Consider the following 17,080-nt stretch of genomic DNA (forward strand, 5'->3'; position numbering starts at 1 on the left):
GGGTGTTTCGGGGAGGAGCGGGCAGAGTTTGGGGGGGGGGGGGTGCGGAGAGGGATGTTTGACCCCAGGGGAGGCCGCCTCAAATGTCTGCCCCTACTCCGCTCCGTCTCCCTGCGGCCGCCCGTATATTTCAATTAGGGAAGAGGTGCCGAGCTGCCAACATAAATTACTGGCCATAAAAGTCGCGGGGAATATTTATTACTCTTAAATAATTGATATAGTTTCTGGGGCAGTATATTTTTGCTCTCTCTCTCTCGCTCTCTCTCTCCACTCACAACTGACTCCTCTGTCTCCTGCCGGAGGCTCCGGCACCCAGCAAGTCCCATCATCCACTTCCCCACCCGCCTCCTCCTGCCCCCGTGCGTGTTCTTGTCTGGGTGACATATGCGTGTGTTTGTGCTCTACTGCAGGTGGCCATGCACTTAGCTGGGGGGGTGGCGTGGGGGGTGTAGGGGGGGCAGGCGTTGGGTGTGAGAGTGTGTGCAACGCCCACAACAAACAAAGGAAGTCACACACGTGAATCGATGTAGTGTCTTTATTTGTCTTGTGGCGGTAATGTTATGTAATTGCACCGCGCTTTTAATCTTAACCTGTCATGTAAAAAAAAACCCGCCGCTGAATGACCTGTTTGTTTCGGTAACAAACTGTGCCACTTTGTTTAAATGTACCGCCGGCAATATTTGCCCGGATAAAGTGTGAAAGTGTCCGCAATATAACTATATAACTCCTTATCATCACCACCACCACCAGCCATCATCAGCCCACTGCTGAATGAATGCGGCGGATTTAAAGGGACGACATAACGTATTATCTTTATTTAACAATTCATCTATTTAAAGTGATTCTAGATTTGAAGCTTTCGTGACTGCAAGGAATCATATTCTTTTGATCACTTGATGCAGCTAATTCGGCTGTGACGGTCCCACCTGATGACGGAGACTTGTGTTGCCTCCGAAACGTCGTGATTTTTGTTTTATTTTATTTTCATTAATTTTGATGTTTTACCTACGTGACTTTACCGAAAAAACCTAAGAATACTATTTAAAGTGATTACGCACATCACGGCTGGTTCCTTACGAGACGGAATTGCTGCTCTGGGATAGAGAAAGATAAGCCCATTAAATAGCGCTTTTTGAGACATCTAGGGATGTCTCTAAGTCTCGATGATGAAAGTATGAAGGTTTGGTATTGATTGGACCGGAACCTAAAGTGGTCATGTCTTTAACTCTGATATCCCTGTGCATCCGCTAACTCCTAACACTTCCGTTTCCAGAGCATTCACAGACATCGATGATCAATTACCAATCTGAGATACATATACTATATATAAACGATTGGAAACTAGAAAGTACAAATCACCCACTGTGACTCGTGGGTCATAAAAATGGACACTGACAAAGAAAACGTACTGAAGGCTGACAAATACGCTAAATAAGCATTGAGAGGATTCTTTTTTGGAAATATTCCGAAAACCAGGAAGAGGAACCCACGGATAAGATCGCATACATTTATCGACATCATATCGAATGTTGATAACGTCATTGGGCTTGTGTAGGACGCATCGCTGATTTCCAATGAACGAGACTGGTGACAGAATGGCAGCCAAACGAGAGAACGGACCCTCGTGGAGGACCGCCATGGAGATGGGGCAATAAGATCAGTTCCTGTGCAGGAGTGAGGTGGATTTTGGCACCGCAGCACCATGAGTGATAACGGCGGCCTTGGGGAGGCCTTCATCCAGCAGTGCATAGATCACGGCTGATGATGGTGATACATTGGTGGGTCACTTCTCTGTGAACCCGTCGTGACTTACACGAGCGCACTCATCACCCGACGGGACGTACGAAATGTCAGCCCTCGGGCAAACCTGGTGGTCTGGTTGTGACGCGGCTCACTCACAAACATGACCCCCCCCCCCCCCCCCCCCAAATGCTCCCTCGCTCACTCACTCTCCAGCCACACTCGCAGATGGGCTCGTGTGTGAATTGACTTATGACCAGGACGAAAACTGTCTTCCTCCCCTCCACAATATCCTCCCTCCTCCACTCACCCCCCTCTCTCTTATTCCGTTTCCGACCAAACCAAACACCCTAGAACGCCTCCCCTCTCCTCCACAAGTCTCTTCCACGTTCCCCTCTCTCCAGCTTCTCCCACCAAACCACCACCACCGGCTATCCGACACCTATCCTCCACAATTCCTCTCCGCCTCCCTCCTGGAAACCGTCCTACAACCTCCTTCTCCTCCACAATTCTTCCCCTCCCCCCACACGCTCCGGCACTCACCTCCCCCTCTAAATCCACCTCCCCACACCAACCCACCACCACCAGCCATCCTATTTCTTCCCACCTCCCCCCCCCGGCCCACCGCGCAACCTATTCGCCCACCCCCGCGCCACTACTAAATGTTTGCCCAATTTTTACAATGTGTGATGACAGCTTAATATTGAGCTGTAAAACACCTGCCTCGGAGCCTGCGAACTGAAGGGAAACGCGCAGAGCAGAGCAGGTCACCGCTCGCAAGGTTACTTAGCGGCAGCAGCGGGAGCGTCCGCTGCAGCTGCTTGCAATTGAAAGGAGTTTTGGTGTTGTATATTTTGTTCTCTCTCTCTCCATATTCTCTCATCATCTGAACTTTACCGGCGCTTGGCCGCACTTGATCTTGAACGAGTGGCGTACGTGAGTCAGAAAGGATGAGGAGAGGGACAAAAACCGCCCCCCTCCTCCTCCCAAAACCCACAATTACCCCCCCGATTGAAGAGAGACGTAATTAAAGGAGGTGCTGACAGGCGGGTGTATTTGTGTAAATGTTTCGCCCGTGCGGTAGCGGTAGCTGGCTCGCTGTCTCGGAGATGCCCCCTTATTGTCCCTGCCCCGTGCGTGGTCACAATGACCAAACATGGGGCTTTCTGCTCGAAGATCAATATTTGCTTCATATGCCACTTTATGTCTCCCCCCTCCCCCCCCCCATGTGTTTTTGGGTCGTACTACGTTCTTGTTCCGCACGATGTCCGAAGTTTTGCTCCACGTGCTGGGAGCTTCTTCAAGAAATGAATACAGTATGTTTTTTTGTAATTTCGTTGTTGTTGTTGCCAACCCACCAACGCACCTATAATATAAAGAATGCAATAATAGACAAGCATCCGAAGCAGGTTTGGGCGCGAGCCTGCTGAAAATCTGGACACATCTCTGATTGTATTTGTCTGCAGCTCCACGAGACACGCATGAGCCCATAAGTGTGGATGATTGTGTCGTTTGACGGGCACTAAAAAGCGTTGTGAAACAGCCAAGGAACGACGCAGCGAACACAAGACTTATCCGAGCTTTATCGGAATTAAGAACCGCCCGTGCGATGAGGCTCTCAATCATACACCCACAGTGGTGTTCACGAAATACCATGTGCGCGCGTCTGCACGTGTGTGTGTGTTAGTGGGGAGCCGGAGTGTAGCGGTAAGCGCCCTGCGCTACGAACCCAGCGAACCGAGTTCGATTCCCGCTCACGGCCAACACCAGTTACGATTATCTGAACCGGTCCTGGGCCTCCTCTAGGTCGACTCAGCCTCAAATGAGTACCTGGTACGGTGTGTAAACATTGCCAATAGGGAGACAAAGGCGGCCGGGTGTGGTTCTGGCCAGCCACCCCCTCGTGTGCCCTGCCGGCCTTTACAGGTGCTCGCTAACAGCACTTGCCCCAACAGTCTGTTTAGGCTATACGGGGGATCTTTGTATTGTGTTGGCAGAGTGGGGAGCGGTAGCGTGGGAGTTGGCGCACTGTGGTATGAACATCAGCAATGGAGGGACAACGGCGGTCAGGCGTGGTGTTCGCCACCCACCCCCTCATGTGCCGTGCTGGCATTTATAGCTGCTCGCTAAGGACACTTGCCCCAACAGTTTGTGAAGGCTACACTGGGTATGTTTGGATTTTGTGGTATCAGTGGCTGCGCTACAAACCCACCGCCTTGGATTCGATTCCCAGTCACAACTAACACGTGTGGCGACTGATATGTGAAGGAGCCTTGGACAACTCCCGAGGCCGACTCAGCCTTAAATGAGTAGCTGAAACACTGCCAGCCGTGGTGATGGCCAGACCATTCCCTCGTGTGCCGTGCCGATCACAATAGGCGCTCGCTAACGGCAATTTTCCCCGGCTGCTTTGTCAAGGGCTTTACAGGGAGAATATGTGTGCTATATGGTGGGGCTTAGAGAAGTCAAGTGAAATTGCACATCAGTGAAGATTACGTGTCAGCCAGAGCTTACAGGTTCCACGGGCTCAGTGGTTGAGCATAGTTTCCGCCGTGCAGTCACTGCGGGTGAGTTTTCTCCTGCCCTCTGCCGGAAATATCGGACGTGAGGTTTAGTTCGCTCTCTGGAGTGTGTTCTTCACAAACTGAACACAGTTCCTGAAGAAGTTCCCTATGAATGGGAGCGAAACGTCGGACTTGATGCGAAAGCAGCGCGCGGCACAACTCGAAAACGCATCGAAGAGCTGCACAGCACAGCCCTGAACACCGATTGTCGGCAGCAGTAGGACGCGAGTCGATTCTTCAGGAATGGGGGACGGTCGATGTGTTCCTGACAAATTAGCGGAGAGAAGGATTTACGATTTGTTAAAAAAAAGGGACCTGTCCACAGACGTTCTACTCGGGGTGGGGTTTCAGTAAAATGCAAACATCGCTGCCTTTTGACGTTCAAGCTCGTTGACATGACGGACATAACGATGACAAAATGAGAATAATTTTATTTATGTACCTGGGAAAGGCTGGCCGAGTCTTGAGAGGTTAAAACGACCAAACCCAAACGAATTCCCTCCTCTCCCATCGTCCACTTTCCCAAGTTCTCAGAACCTCTGCTCAGCTCAATAAACGTATTGTACACTCGTGTCTATTAGAGATTGTACATCATCTTCGGCTTTCGCGACAAATGCCATCCATAATAAAGGTTTTTGTTGGGTTAGATCGCATAAATATAAATGTGTCGTTAAACCCGACACCACCCGACACAGCCAATTAGTCCGGTTTGTCATGTAAACAGAATATGCCAATTCGATACTAGTACAGCACACCGGTGTGTTGGAGAGCAAATCCACAACATTTACTATCTGAGTACAACGTTTCGCCTGTAATTACAACAAGCATCATCAGGCGGACAGCCAGATTTGTGAAGAAATCCTCTTGTTTAGTTCTTTAAATAGAGGATAGATGTGACGACGTCACTTGTGAGCCCTTCACGTGCGAGAGGGGGGTGGGTGGGGGATTAATGAATGCATCTAAATGACAATGGGTGTCCGTTGCCGGTTTGGGTTATTCATATGGTAATCAACGAACATTATGCCTGTACATTATACTTGCCCATTGTTCCTGTACCTTCTGCATTTGCGTGCAATTAGATAGCACTACCTGTGATTGTGAGCATCCAGGTAATCCCCATTGACGAATGGTGATCAGTATAGGCACGCATTTAAGCAATGTATTGATTTATGATTCGCTTCCTTGCAGCAATAAGCCTGGAGCTATCCGAACGGTTAAAGTGATTAGTTTGTTGTCTTTCTCCCGTACCTCCGATTAACACGGTTTGCTGCGTACGGTGAGAAAGAAGTTCAACATACATACATTATCTGTTACGAATTGTGTACAGCGCCGTTCGTTGTTGGCCGTGCGGCGTTTTGGTCCTTTGAACCTGTACTCAGCAACCAGGATAAAATAAAAATAGACACAAAATGTGAGTGTTAATGCAAGTACAATTCATCATATATACTGCAATGTACTTTTATACACGGTGCACTTCGCGCAGAGCATCCGAGGGCACTTTAAAATAAATGAAAACAAAAGTTCGCATTCTGTTTGCATGCACGTGTACACTGGCACGTGCACATTGTACATTGACACGTGTACATCGTACATTGACACGTGTACATTGGTCCAAGCAAGCAATCAAGGGTCGCGGGCCCTCAAACTATAGGGAGACTTTTTGATTTAAAGCTTTCGTGACTGCAGGGATTCATATTCTTGGTTCTTTCGGTAAAGTCACGTAGAAGGGAAATAATAAAATTATAAAAATATAACATGTTTTTGCTGTGGATTTCACACCTGATGATGATTGCTTGTGTTGCAGTCGAAACGTCGTGAGAATTTAATTGTTTTATATTTTTATTATTTCCCTTCTTACGCGACTTTACCGAAAGAACCAAAAATATGCGGGAGACGACAGCGACTATGCAGCGGGTCCCCCCTAATTTTAACCCCCCCCCCCCCCCAAATAAAATAAACTGACACTGACCGTGCGTGCCGTTACGTTCTTCTTGTTTGTCGTACGGGAGGTTGGAGCTCCCATCCGAGTAAATATGGGAGGGGGGATAGGGGGGATGATGAGGCTGGCGGCAGAGAAATATTTTGAAGCATTAAAGGCTTAAAGACATTTTGCCTGTTCACTGCCTTGCATTGCAGCAAGACAGAATCGGTGGGTGTGACGACGATTGTGTTGAATGCATCGAATAAATCATCGTCTTCGACGTCGTAATCATCATCACCATCAGCAGCCATTATCTATCCATTGCTGCCCAGAGACGATGTTATGGTAAAGTCCGCATTGTGTTCTGCTCCCACTCTGCCACCCCCTTGTTTGAGATCGTAGAATCCTACAGAGAATGCTCAGGAATGGATGAATGAATGATGTTGAAGTTTATTCAAGCTTGTGAAATTAAAGTAGTCTCGGTTGGTTCCCTGACACCACGTAACTGAGCCTCTCCGTTTAAATCTACTTGTTGATCTCCATTATACATTCCAGCTTATAAACCATTAAACCAACCAGGTGTACATATTAATCAGGTTTTTGCGATTCAATTCTAGCGACGTGTGACATCACGGGTCAGCCCCCCCCCCACTCAACCCCCCCTCAACCACCCCCCCCCTTACCCACCCCCTCCGCCCCCCCCCCCTCCCTCAACCTCCCCTCCCCCCACCTCCGCCCCTCACTCTACCGGTCGCACGAGGCCACTCGTGACCTCGCCCTGCTCGGGGGCCTTGACCCCTCGACGCCCGTAAGGTTCGCGAGCAACGCGGCCACAACAACGCGCGGCCACAACAGCGCGCGGCCACAACAGCGCGCGGCCACAACAGCGCGCGGCCACAACAGCGCGCGGCCACAACAGCGCGCGGCCACAACAGCGCGCGGCCACAACAGCGCGCGGCCACAACAGCGCGCGGCCACAACAGCGCGCGGCCACAACAGCGCGCGGCCACAACAGCGCGCGGCCACAACAACGCGCGGCCACAACAACGCGCGGCCACAACAACGCGCGGCCACAACAACGCGATCACCGCCCAGGGACCACCTCCGGGCTAAACCCCGCGGAGCCGGCGTCGGCGCCCCTAACGGAGCCGGAGGTGCGTTTCGTGCGTCTTTGACCGGGCGAGCGAGCCTCGTCCGTAGCGGGCTGTGTCGGGCGACGTGTTTTCGGACGGACTTTTGGGCGAGGAGAAAAGCTAAGAGACGAGGTTCACACGGAGGCAATTGGTTTGAGCAGCGCCGCGAGCGAGGGAGAGAGCGAGAGTCAGAAAGAGTCGTCCATGGCTCTTGTGGAGGATGGCACTTTGCGAGACTTCGCCGGTTATGCTACAACATTTTTGAAAATGCAAAATTGTCACCGGGCGCTCGCCGCTTGACGATGGTATTTCTCTGGAGTGACCCGGGTAGGGTGACGGGGGGGGGCTGAGCGTTTTCTATCAAGATGTGAGATAAGTCATTTATTATTATCATGAACTAAATTAATATGCTTCTTTTTTTTTACCAGGTAAGCCCCACTGAGCTATATAGCTCTTTTTTAGAAGCGACCAGGCCACAAATGATAGCTCAACGAAGTGGCTTATTGCAGTGGAAATTTATAGCAGCCAAATATTCGGAACGCACGTTGATTTCAAATGTGTAGGAGAAAAATGCTACGCGACAATGGGGAGAACATACATACAACCTCCAAATATGCAGCAGGCGTCAGGGTCGGGATTGAACCCACGACCCCCTGTATACCAGGCAAGGTAGTTACCATCTTGCCAACGCGGCGTCCATCACCCTCCTCGTCATCATGATCACGGTTGTATTTTGTTGAGCGCCTTCAACTTGAAGGGAATATTTCCGACAAACTGCAGGTGTTGTGCAACGCTTGTGCATGCGAGAAGGTGGCCAGAGGATGTTCCAGTACAACATTCGATGCTTGAATCTATCCGTGCGAAGCTTTGAATCTTAACCCCGTCTTGTGTGTGTACGTTCTACAGGTACTCCGCCTACTCAAATTCCCTCCTACGCACTATTTACTCGTGTTGTTGGGGTTCACATAATATCCCGATGCAGGACTCTCCAAACAAAAACAAGAGTCTGTATGAATAATCGACACTGCTCTGTGCGCATCGTCGTCACTCGATTACTATCTGCGTAGCGTCTTTGCCGTAAATTAAACATTACGAATTCACAATGCAACACGCACTATGTTCGTTTGTCAAAGCGATGTAGACAAAGATAACGTTTTCAAATACGTATGTATAATTAATCAGGTAAAAGCCCATTGCGAGTGGGGGTGGAGTGGTAGTGCCGTGGTTAGCGCACTAAGCCCCAAAGCCAGCTATTTGAGTTGTGTTCCTGGCCACGGCTAATATCAGTGGTGAGTGATAACTGAACAGGTCCTGAGCGCCCCCCCCCCTCCGACTGATCAACAGGGTGAAGTATGGTCAAATAACCCCAATTATCGACAAAAGGTGGGGAAGTCAGCAGTGTCTTTACTCACCGAGTCCACCAAATATTTTTCAGAAGCTTCCCGCATTGGGCTGACAGACCATTTCCACGAACGTTGTATGTACGTTGAACTTCTTTCGCGCCGCACGTAGCCAACCGTGCTAATCCGAGGTGCAGGGAGGGCGAAGGACAAACCGGAGAACCCGGAGAAAACCCCACCGCGCGTTTCGCGTGGAGCGAAACTCCGTACTGCCATCTCGTGGCACCACCTCGCAGCCCCCCCCCCCACGCCCAACAACACCTGGCAAGCCTCGGCGATCACCCATCCAAGTTCTCGTCACATGGCAATGATGTGAATTATGTCACAGGGTCTTTGGCACGTGGGATAAAAACTAGTGAATCCAGGAAACCCACCACGCATATGATTATTAAGAGCTCATTGAGATTAATGGTCTCCTGTTCACGGAAACCCCTGGGTTGTTTAACGTTTACAAATAGAGCCGTGGACACATCGCCCTTGGGTGGGAGCGAGGTAGCAATCTTCATTCACATCTCCCAACCCTTCCACCCTCCAATTGCTCCCAACAACACCCACCCACACCGTCTCCACCCCCCCGCACCACGCCAACGCTCACCCTACACTGACCACACTAGCACCACCACCACCCACCGCTCGACACTCTTAACCCCTGATCTGCACCGCAGGCTGGAACGCGCGGCATGTCGGCGGAGGGGCGAGGACCCCTAGCCTTGCCGACGCCAGCCCGGAACAGACAGGTGAGTGTCGGGTTACGCGCGCGACGCTCCAGTGGGGGCTTAGAGAGCACCATGCTTTCCAGCGGGATTTCGCTGTTGGGCTTAGCTGGAATGCGTGTGGCGTTACAGCACGTGAGCCTCTTTGCTGGGTGCTGCGCTGGCGTGGACCGAACCTCTCCGCGAGACCGATTCCTGTGGAACGCTTTGCTCGGGGGGCAAAGACGAACGCAGGTGGATAGGAGATGATCGCCGCCCAATGGCACCGCGCGTGGCAATTGTTTAATTGGTATTCAATATTAATGCACTCCCCTTCGCAGGTGAAAGGGCTCACGTGTAATGTCATCACATCTATTCCTCTATTTAAGGAACGAAACAGGAGGATTTCTCCACAATTTTGGCTGTCCGCCTGTTGATTCCTGTTGTAATTACTGGCGAATCGTTGTAGTCGGATAGTAAATGTTGTGGATTTGCTCTCCCACACACCGGTGTGCTGTACTAGTAACGAATTGGCATGTTCTGTTTACGTGACAAACCTTACTTAACTGGTCGTGTAGGGTGGTGGCGGGTTTAGCGATAGATCTATATTTACGCGATCTAACCCAACAAAACCTGTACTATGAATTATTAAACTGTTTAAAATTGCGCGTTATCGTATTTCAAATGCCGCATTACCGCCGTGAAAAGTAAAAGCGAGCATGTCTCGACGATGGAAATGCGCGCCGGACGACAGGTTTGGCAGGGCCCTTTTTTCTACTTGATCCAATATTTTTCGTGTGCTTTGATTTCGATTCAAATCAGCACTGGGCCATGGTCATGTTCACTGGCGTTCCTTAGCCACTGGTGGAATTTCCATGATCCGATGACCGAAACCAATTAAGCCACGTGACAACTGCTGTTGACGTCATCGCACTTATTTGTGCACGTGGTGTTTGATCATTTTATAGCCACCCCACAGGGATGATGATTGACCTTTGACCCTGACCAGGATTTGAACTTATATATATCCCAGCCCTTACCTTCAGAACAAAGAAAAACAAATGTCAACCCACTGCCGAATGAGGGCCTCCTCACGCCTTGCGGGTCGTGTGGGTTTTTATCTAAATATATTTTTCCATACTTCACCCACCACGCTATTACATGCTCTATACAACTCCACACCGTATTGCAATTGCTCCCTGTACGCATTCGATTTGATGACCGAGCTGACATCGCGCCCAATGTCATCCTTAGGGTCCCACCTTCGGACAGACCTGGCACCACAACCCCCACAAGCAGACAGCTCTTGCGTGCCCGACTGCCCAACCACGACCGCCCCCCCGCCTCCTGCTCCGTCGGCTGCCCCCCACAAACCGTGAAAATCCCCCACCGATCTCCATTGTTCTCTCTACGCCTCCCCCCCGAACCACCCCCTTCCTGTTTTCTTCTTTCCGCTCCTTTCTTTCACAACTTTGTCATTTTTCCCAGGTGTTTATTTATAGGCGGAACCCAAATAACAAAACAAAGCCCCCTCTCCCGCACCCCCCCCTCTCCCCAACCCCACGCTTCGCTTCTCTTCCAGTTTTCTTAGCGCCATTCGCCCGGGCTCGGCGTGTTGATTTTGGCGACGGCCGTGAGGCTCTGGCGAACGCTAATCCCCCCCCCCTCCTCCCCCCCACCGACGCGCCCACTTCTCCCCACACCCTCGTTGGCTCCTTGGGCAAAAAAAACCCAACAGGAATCCCCTCGTAAGTTGGGAGCTTTTAGCCGACCGCCTAGCCTAGCATCGCGGGTCTTAGGATGCAACTCAGCAACTCACGCCCTTATCACTCGGGATCGGATCGCCTGGCTGTGCGGTGGAGGCGAAGCTGGCGGCAATCAGGCGCGGTCACCAGTGCTGCTGATGAGCGGCGGTAAGGGGACGCCACGGTGGCTAGGAGATGTTAACTCCCTCGCCTGGTATGCAGGAGGTCGTGAATTCGATTCCAACCCCGATGATGCTTGCTGTATATTTGAAGTGTGCATGTCTCTCTCTCTCCGTGGTCGAATGGATTTTTCTCCAGGCCCTCCGGGTTTTCTCTCCACATTTAGAATCATCGTCACGCGTTTCGAGTATCTGGCTGTTTTACATTGCCATTTGATAAGCCACTCCGTTCAGCTATCATTTGCGGCCAGGACGCTTCTGCAAAAGAGCTGCATAGCTCTGTGGGCCTTACCTGCTAAAATAAAGCTAGTTTACATAGTTTTACTTCCTTCACAGGTTTACAGGGCTGTTGCCGTTAGGATCTGTCCGGGTTGTACACCGCGCATCGTTCCGGCACAATGTCTGACGTTTTTACGTCCACATGTTTCGCTGCCGTGACCTTTCGCTCCTCGTTCCGGCAACTTCATTGAGGGAAGCGTGGAAGTGAATGGAAGCTCCCCCGGGGGACAGGGGAGCGGAAATTCGGGCGAGGTGTCCAACAGGGCGTAGCATGACCCCCACGACAAGGCAGAACACAGCGGAGGGCGAGGGGTGAAAAGATGAAGAAGCATATTCATTTATCCTGGAGGAATCCGATGAGTTATAAAGCTTTTTTTTACCACAGAAGTACAGTAGTTTCACAGATGTCCAGTAACAGAAGGTGACGGCAGCGTCGTCCCCGCTTTGCCGCCAACGCCACAGAGACGGTGGCGGTGGTGGTGGCGGTGGTGGTGGTGGCAGTAGTGGTGGTGGCACAAAATAATTATTTCTTGCCGGTCGATTGGACGACAAAGTGCGCGGCTGCAAAGCCGATGACAAACGATGTCTGCCGACTGCGAACGGCACTCGCGACTTGATGGCCAAGTGACTCTTGAGAATGTCCTTTTTTGCGTGGTAATTTAAAACCTTTCGTTTTGGGTTTTTTTTTGTTCGGATGACATTAGGAAGCAAACAAAAAATGGTGTACAGCACATGCTGGGTGAAATAAACACGAGGTCATCATCGTCGTCGTCGTGAACACCACGACTGGGGTTTTTTTTCAATGGGGAAATCTGTACAATAGGCCGACGTTTTTGGCAACGGCCCTACTCGTTCAACAAAATTGGCCCCTTCGCCCTCGGCGACGTTGCCCAGAACGTAAGCCTACATTTTCAACAACAAATAAAAAAAATATCCATGGTATAACGTAAGACGTACTTAAACATGATAACAATGTTACAAGTAATTGACAGCGCTTTGGCGATCCAGTGCTTGATGATTCAAGGAAACTTGACTCTGCTGCTGCTGCTCTGTCTCTAGCGTATGGCGAGTATGTGGAAATCACGCGTCCAAGTTGAAGTCTGTGAGTCGATTGACGGCTTCGGGAGTTGCCGCGACGAACACGGCTCAGTCCGCCTGAGAGAGCGGCGTAGGATGTAGCTGTTCACGATGCGGTGGCTCCATTGTCTGGGCCGGGTGGCCGCAGTCGTGCCGTGGGTCGTCTTTGATTCTCCACTTGTGGAGGAGGTTTGTGGACGCCGCAGCGACCAGTTGCTGTTCTCAAGCGGTTTGTGGAGCACCGTAGTTTTCTTGGCAGATGAAATACATGTGGGGCAACGGTGAGACACTAAATGTTGAAATCAGTCCAGAGTTTGTTTCCACCAAACCAATTGCTGTTCAACAGTAGGACGCCACGGTGGCGAAATGTTTACTACCTCGCCTAGCAGGCAGGAGGTCGTGGGTTTGATCCCTTCCCTGACGCCTGTTGTATATTTTGAGTTTGTATGGTCTTCCCGTGGTCGCATGGATTTTTCTCCGTGTCCTCCGGTTTTTCCCTCCACATTTATAATCAACAACACGCGTTTAAGAGTATTAAGCCATTTCGTTGAGCTATCATTTGTGATCGCCAGGTCGCTTCTGAAAAAGAGCTGTATAGCTCAGTGGGCCCTTACCTGGTAAAATAAAAAAAATAGTTTAGTTTTAATAGAATGTGAAGGTGAGCCAGGTGAGACGACTGGGGGTGGAGGGGGGGGGGGCTTGAGTGGCACTGCAGACCTCGTGTCTCCGGAGTCTTCGGGCCGGCTGCTGCTGATGAACAATAGCCCGTGAATTCTAAAGCAATAAATACACGCGCAGTATTTACTTAGTGGCGGGGACTTTTTTTTGTGGGTGACCAAATGACGCATTGTCCAAGAACTCTTTTAAACGGGGCAGGTTTTAGGGAGGGGGTGGGTGGAAGGTTCCTCAGGGGTAGGGGGAGGGGGCAGTATCCTGGGCAGCAAAAGGGTTCTACGGTGGCCATGAGATGTCAGTAGAACAACGGATTATTAATTCCATCCGTGCGGAGCTTTGAGTGTCACCTGCTTTGTACGCACGGTGGGTTTCACCCAGGTACCGTGGTTTCCTCTGGCGCTTCGGAGATGGGGCAATGAATTCAACTCGCGTGCAGGAACGCGACATGCGGCGACGGCTTGAGGAGGCCTTCATCCTGCAGTGGGTTGATCATGGCCCTTGATGTCGATACATGTGTCTCGAATGGGCACCTGAGGTTGTAGCGATGCGTTCCACGAAGGGGAAATGCCCACCGCATTTGTCACGAAAAAAAAAGAAAAAAGAACGGGGAAAAATACAAATTTTTTTCCACGTGGAGACAAATGCTCGTTCATAGGACTCGGCTGAATTTCCGAATTTTGGCAGGGCCCTCCTGAAAAGTAGTCCTGATATTCAGTTAGGCTTTTGGGAGCAAATAATACTTTTTTTATTATTTGAGAGTGTGGGGGTACCTTGGACGAGCTGAAATCCACGCTCCACTGCTGGTGTGCGCTTTGTAGTCGGAAGCGGTGACCCAGTGGTTCGCGCACTGCGCTACGAACCCGGCGCCCCGAGTTCCATTCCCGCTCATGACCAATAACTGTGGAAAATAATTGAATCAGTCCTGGGCAACCCCTAGGTCGACGGTGTTGGCCACTCGCTTCCCCGTGAGCCGTGCCGGCCTTCACAGGTGCTCGCTGACAGAACTTGCTCCAACAGTCTGTTCAAGCCCACACGGGGGATCTTCGTCTTATTTGTGCACAGTATTGTACAGCGTGTGTGGTGTTGGATTGTTGCTGCCTCAGTAATCTTGGACAATGAAAAGCTGGTCAACTACAATTAAGAACGGGATTTATTTATGTTTTTGCTGTTACCGAGAAGAAAATGAGATCTCGTCTGGCTGCTATTTGTCAACACTACCGTGCTTTTCAACTTGAATGTGCGTGAACTGACACTGAAAGGCACGTTTCATCGACACGCCAGTGACTCAGTCTGTCTGTCACGGCGCTTGCTTGAGTCATTCTTGTCGGGCACAGAGTCCAGGGAAAACTCACTCTACAAGAGAGAACCAGGGGTGCTGTGGTTGTGGTGATGATGATGATGATTATGATGCACCATGCATGTTTTTTTTTTACTTTAAGACCGAAAACAGGAAGGCTTCTTCACAATTCTGACAAATCGCCCGACGAGCTGGTTGTTGTAATCGCCAGCGAAACGTCACGGTACTCAAGATTGTAAACGTTGTGGGGTTTACTCTCCAACACGCAGCCGGTGTGCTGAGGTAGTAACGAATTGTCACGTTTTGTTTTCGTGACAAACCTTACCGATTGGCTGTGTCGGGTGGTGGTGGGTTAACGACTAATTTATATTTACGCGACCTAACCCAATTTAACCTTTATTACGAATAATAATAAAGCCGACGACGTGTTATACTTCTTTTTTACCTTTGACCTTTTGAACTAAACGGTGACTTGAAAATGTTCACCAGAATAATCTCGCGTGATTTTAGAAGATGGAAAACAAAATCGAAACTCTCTTTTCCACCCATTCCACATTTAGTTCCCTTAGTCGAGAGGTGGGAGTAGTTTTCGTCACATGAATAAAAACAAATACAATCTGAGTAAACAAACGGGAGCGTTGGGGGTGGTGAACATTCACAGATATGTTCTCGTGCTACGATCGTGTGAACTCATCATCTTATCATCGCTTAAACAGTTCCGAGCAGATTTACATTGGTGGGAATTACTACATTCATCCCAGCGAGCGGTGGATGATGCCAACACTTGTGGATTTTTTTCCATCTGTAATCTACTCTGAGTAATTTTAATTTACCATCGCTCAGAATTATTTTTTAAATAAATGTACTAAGTTTAACCTCGTTTTATGCAAGTTCTTCAATTGAACTTGTTTTGTGTTTCTGTACCTGTTTTCACCCAGGTCTTCCTTGAAATTAGAGGATTTTTGGTTCTCAATGTGCACCCATCATTGTCGTTTTCAGCCATGATATATCCACTGCTGGATGAAAGCGTCCCTCCTGCCGCCTCCATTTCACCTCCTATAAGCACGGCCGGCTACGTACGGTGCGAAAGAAGTTCAACGTAGATACATTCGCATGAGCCGATCCGAGCGCTCCATCTCCACAATAGACGTCGTCTCAGGCGTGTTCTTCACACCTTTGACTGTCACTCCATCGCTAGCCTCAACCACCGGTCGTCATACAGTCTAAGCAACGCGTCCTGCTCAAGTTCACTGAACGCTCCTTAACAGTCAATGTGATGTCCCTTGATTATGCATATCAGAATCAGAATATGTATTTGTACTGGAGGAATCCGATGACCTAAAAAGCTCTTTTTCACAGATGTCTCTCGTGAAAATTACTACCGTAGAGCAAGGAGACATCCCCCCCCCCACGTGACGCAGCAGTGCTGCTCGTGGGCATCGTTCCTCTGGTCGAACGACAGCCTCCATCCAATCTCGATCTGAAGTGTTCGTGACTGCAGGGATCCATACTCTTTGGTTCTTTGGGTAAAGTCAGGTAGGTGAAAAATGTATTGAAATAAATCACGACGTTTCGGGCGCAACACAAGCGTCCGTCATCAGGTGGGACAACCACAGCAATAAACAATTGCTGAAGTGGGCACAAGGGCTGTGCCCGAAACGTCGTGATTTAATGTATTTTATTTTTCACCGACGTGACTTTACCGAAAGAACCAAAGAGTCAGTAAGCCTCCATACAACCTGACGGCCCCTCGGCAAGTCACGCGTTAAAGGCGCGGCCCTGCAATTCCGCGCTCACGTCACTTGCTGGCAGAAGGGGCCTCCACTCGAGGGAGCGGTTCAAGAGAGCGAGGGTATTTGGCCTACTCTTCCACGCTGGCCCCACACCGTGGTGGAGGTGGGGAGTGGCCACACACTCTGGGGAGCTCCAAGCGGGTAACGATCCGACCCGCCCGGTCGCCCTCAATGGTGGTCGCGGCGTTTCAGAGTCGCGTCCGCTCAGCGTCTCACCCTGCCGGCGCTGCGGCGTCTCAAGATAAGGCGCAGCACACGTCATCGCTTTTCAGCTGCCCCCACGAAGTTCCCACCCAACCCCTCCTCCCCCCCTCCACCACCTCCGCGACCCCCATCGCCTCCCGTGCCCGGTAATCCTTCGAATACCACTTGGCGCCAAAAGACAAACAGGCGGCCTCCTTCCTGCTGCCCGTGACTGACTGTTTTATTTTTTTGGTTCTCAATTCCCATAGCCGCTAATAACAGAGAGGAACGGCGCGCGAAGGTGCCACGGGTCTATTCTCTCACACCGCCACCACCACCGCCACTACCACGCAGAGTTGTCGCCGTGCAAATTACAGTCGTGACTTAGTAGGGGGGGGGAGG

This window comes from Lampetra planeri, chromosome 3, assembly GCF_965212315.1.
Source record: "Lampetra planeri chromosome 3, kcLamPlan1.2.h2, whole genome shotgun sequence".
In the NCBI taxonomy this organism is placed as follows: domain Eukaryota; kingdom Metazoa; phylum Chordata; class Hyperoartia; order Petromyzontiformes; family Petromyzontidae; genus Lampetra; species Lampetra planeri.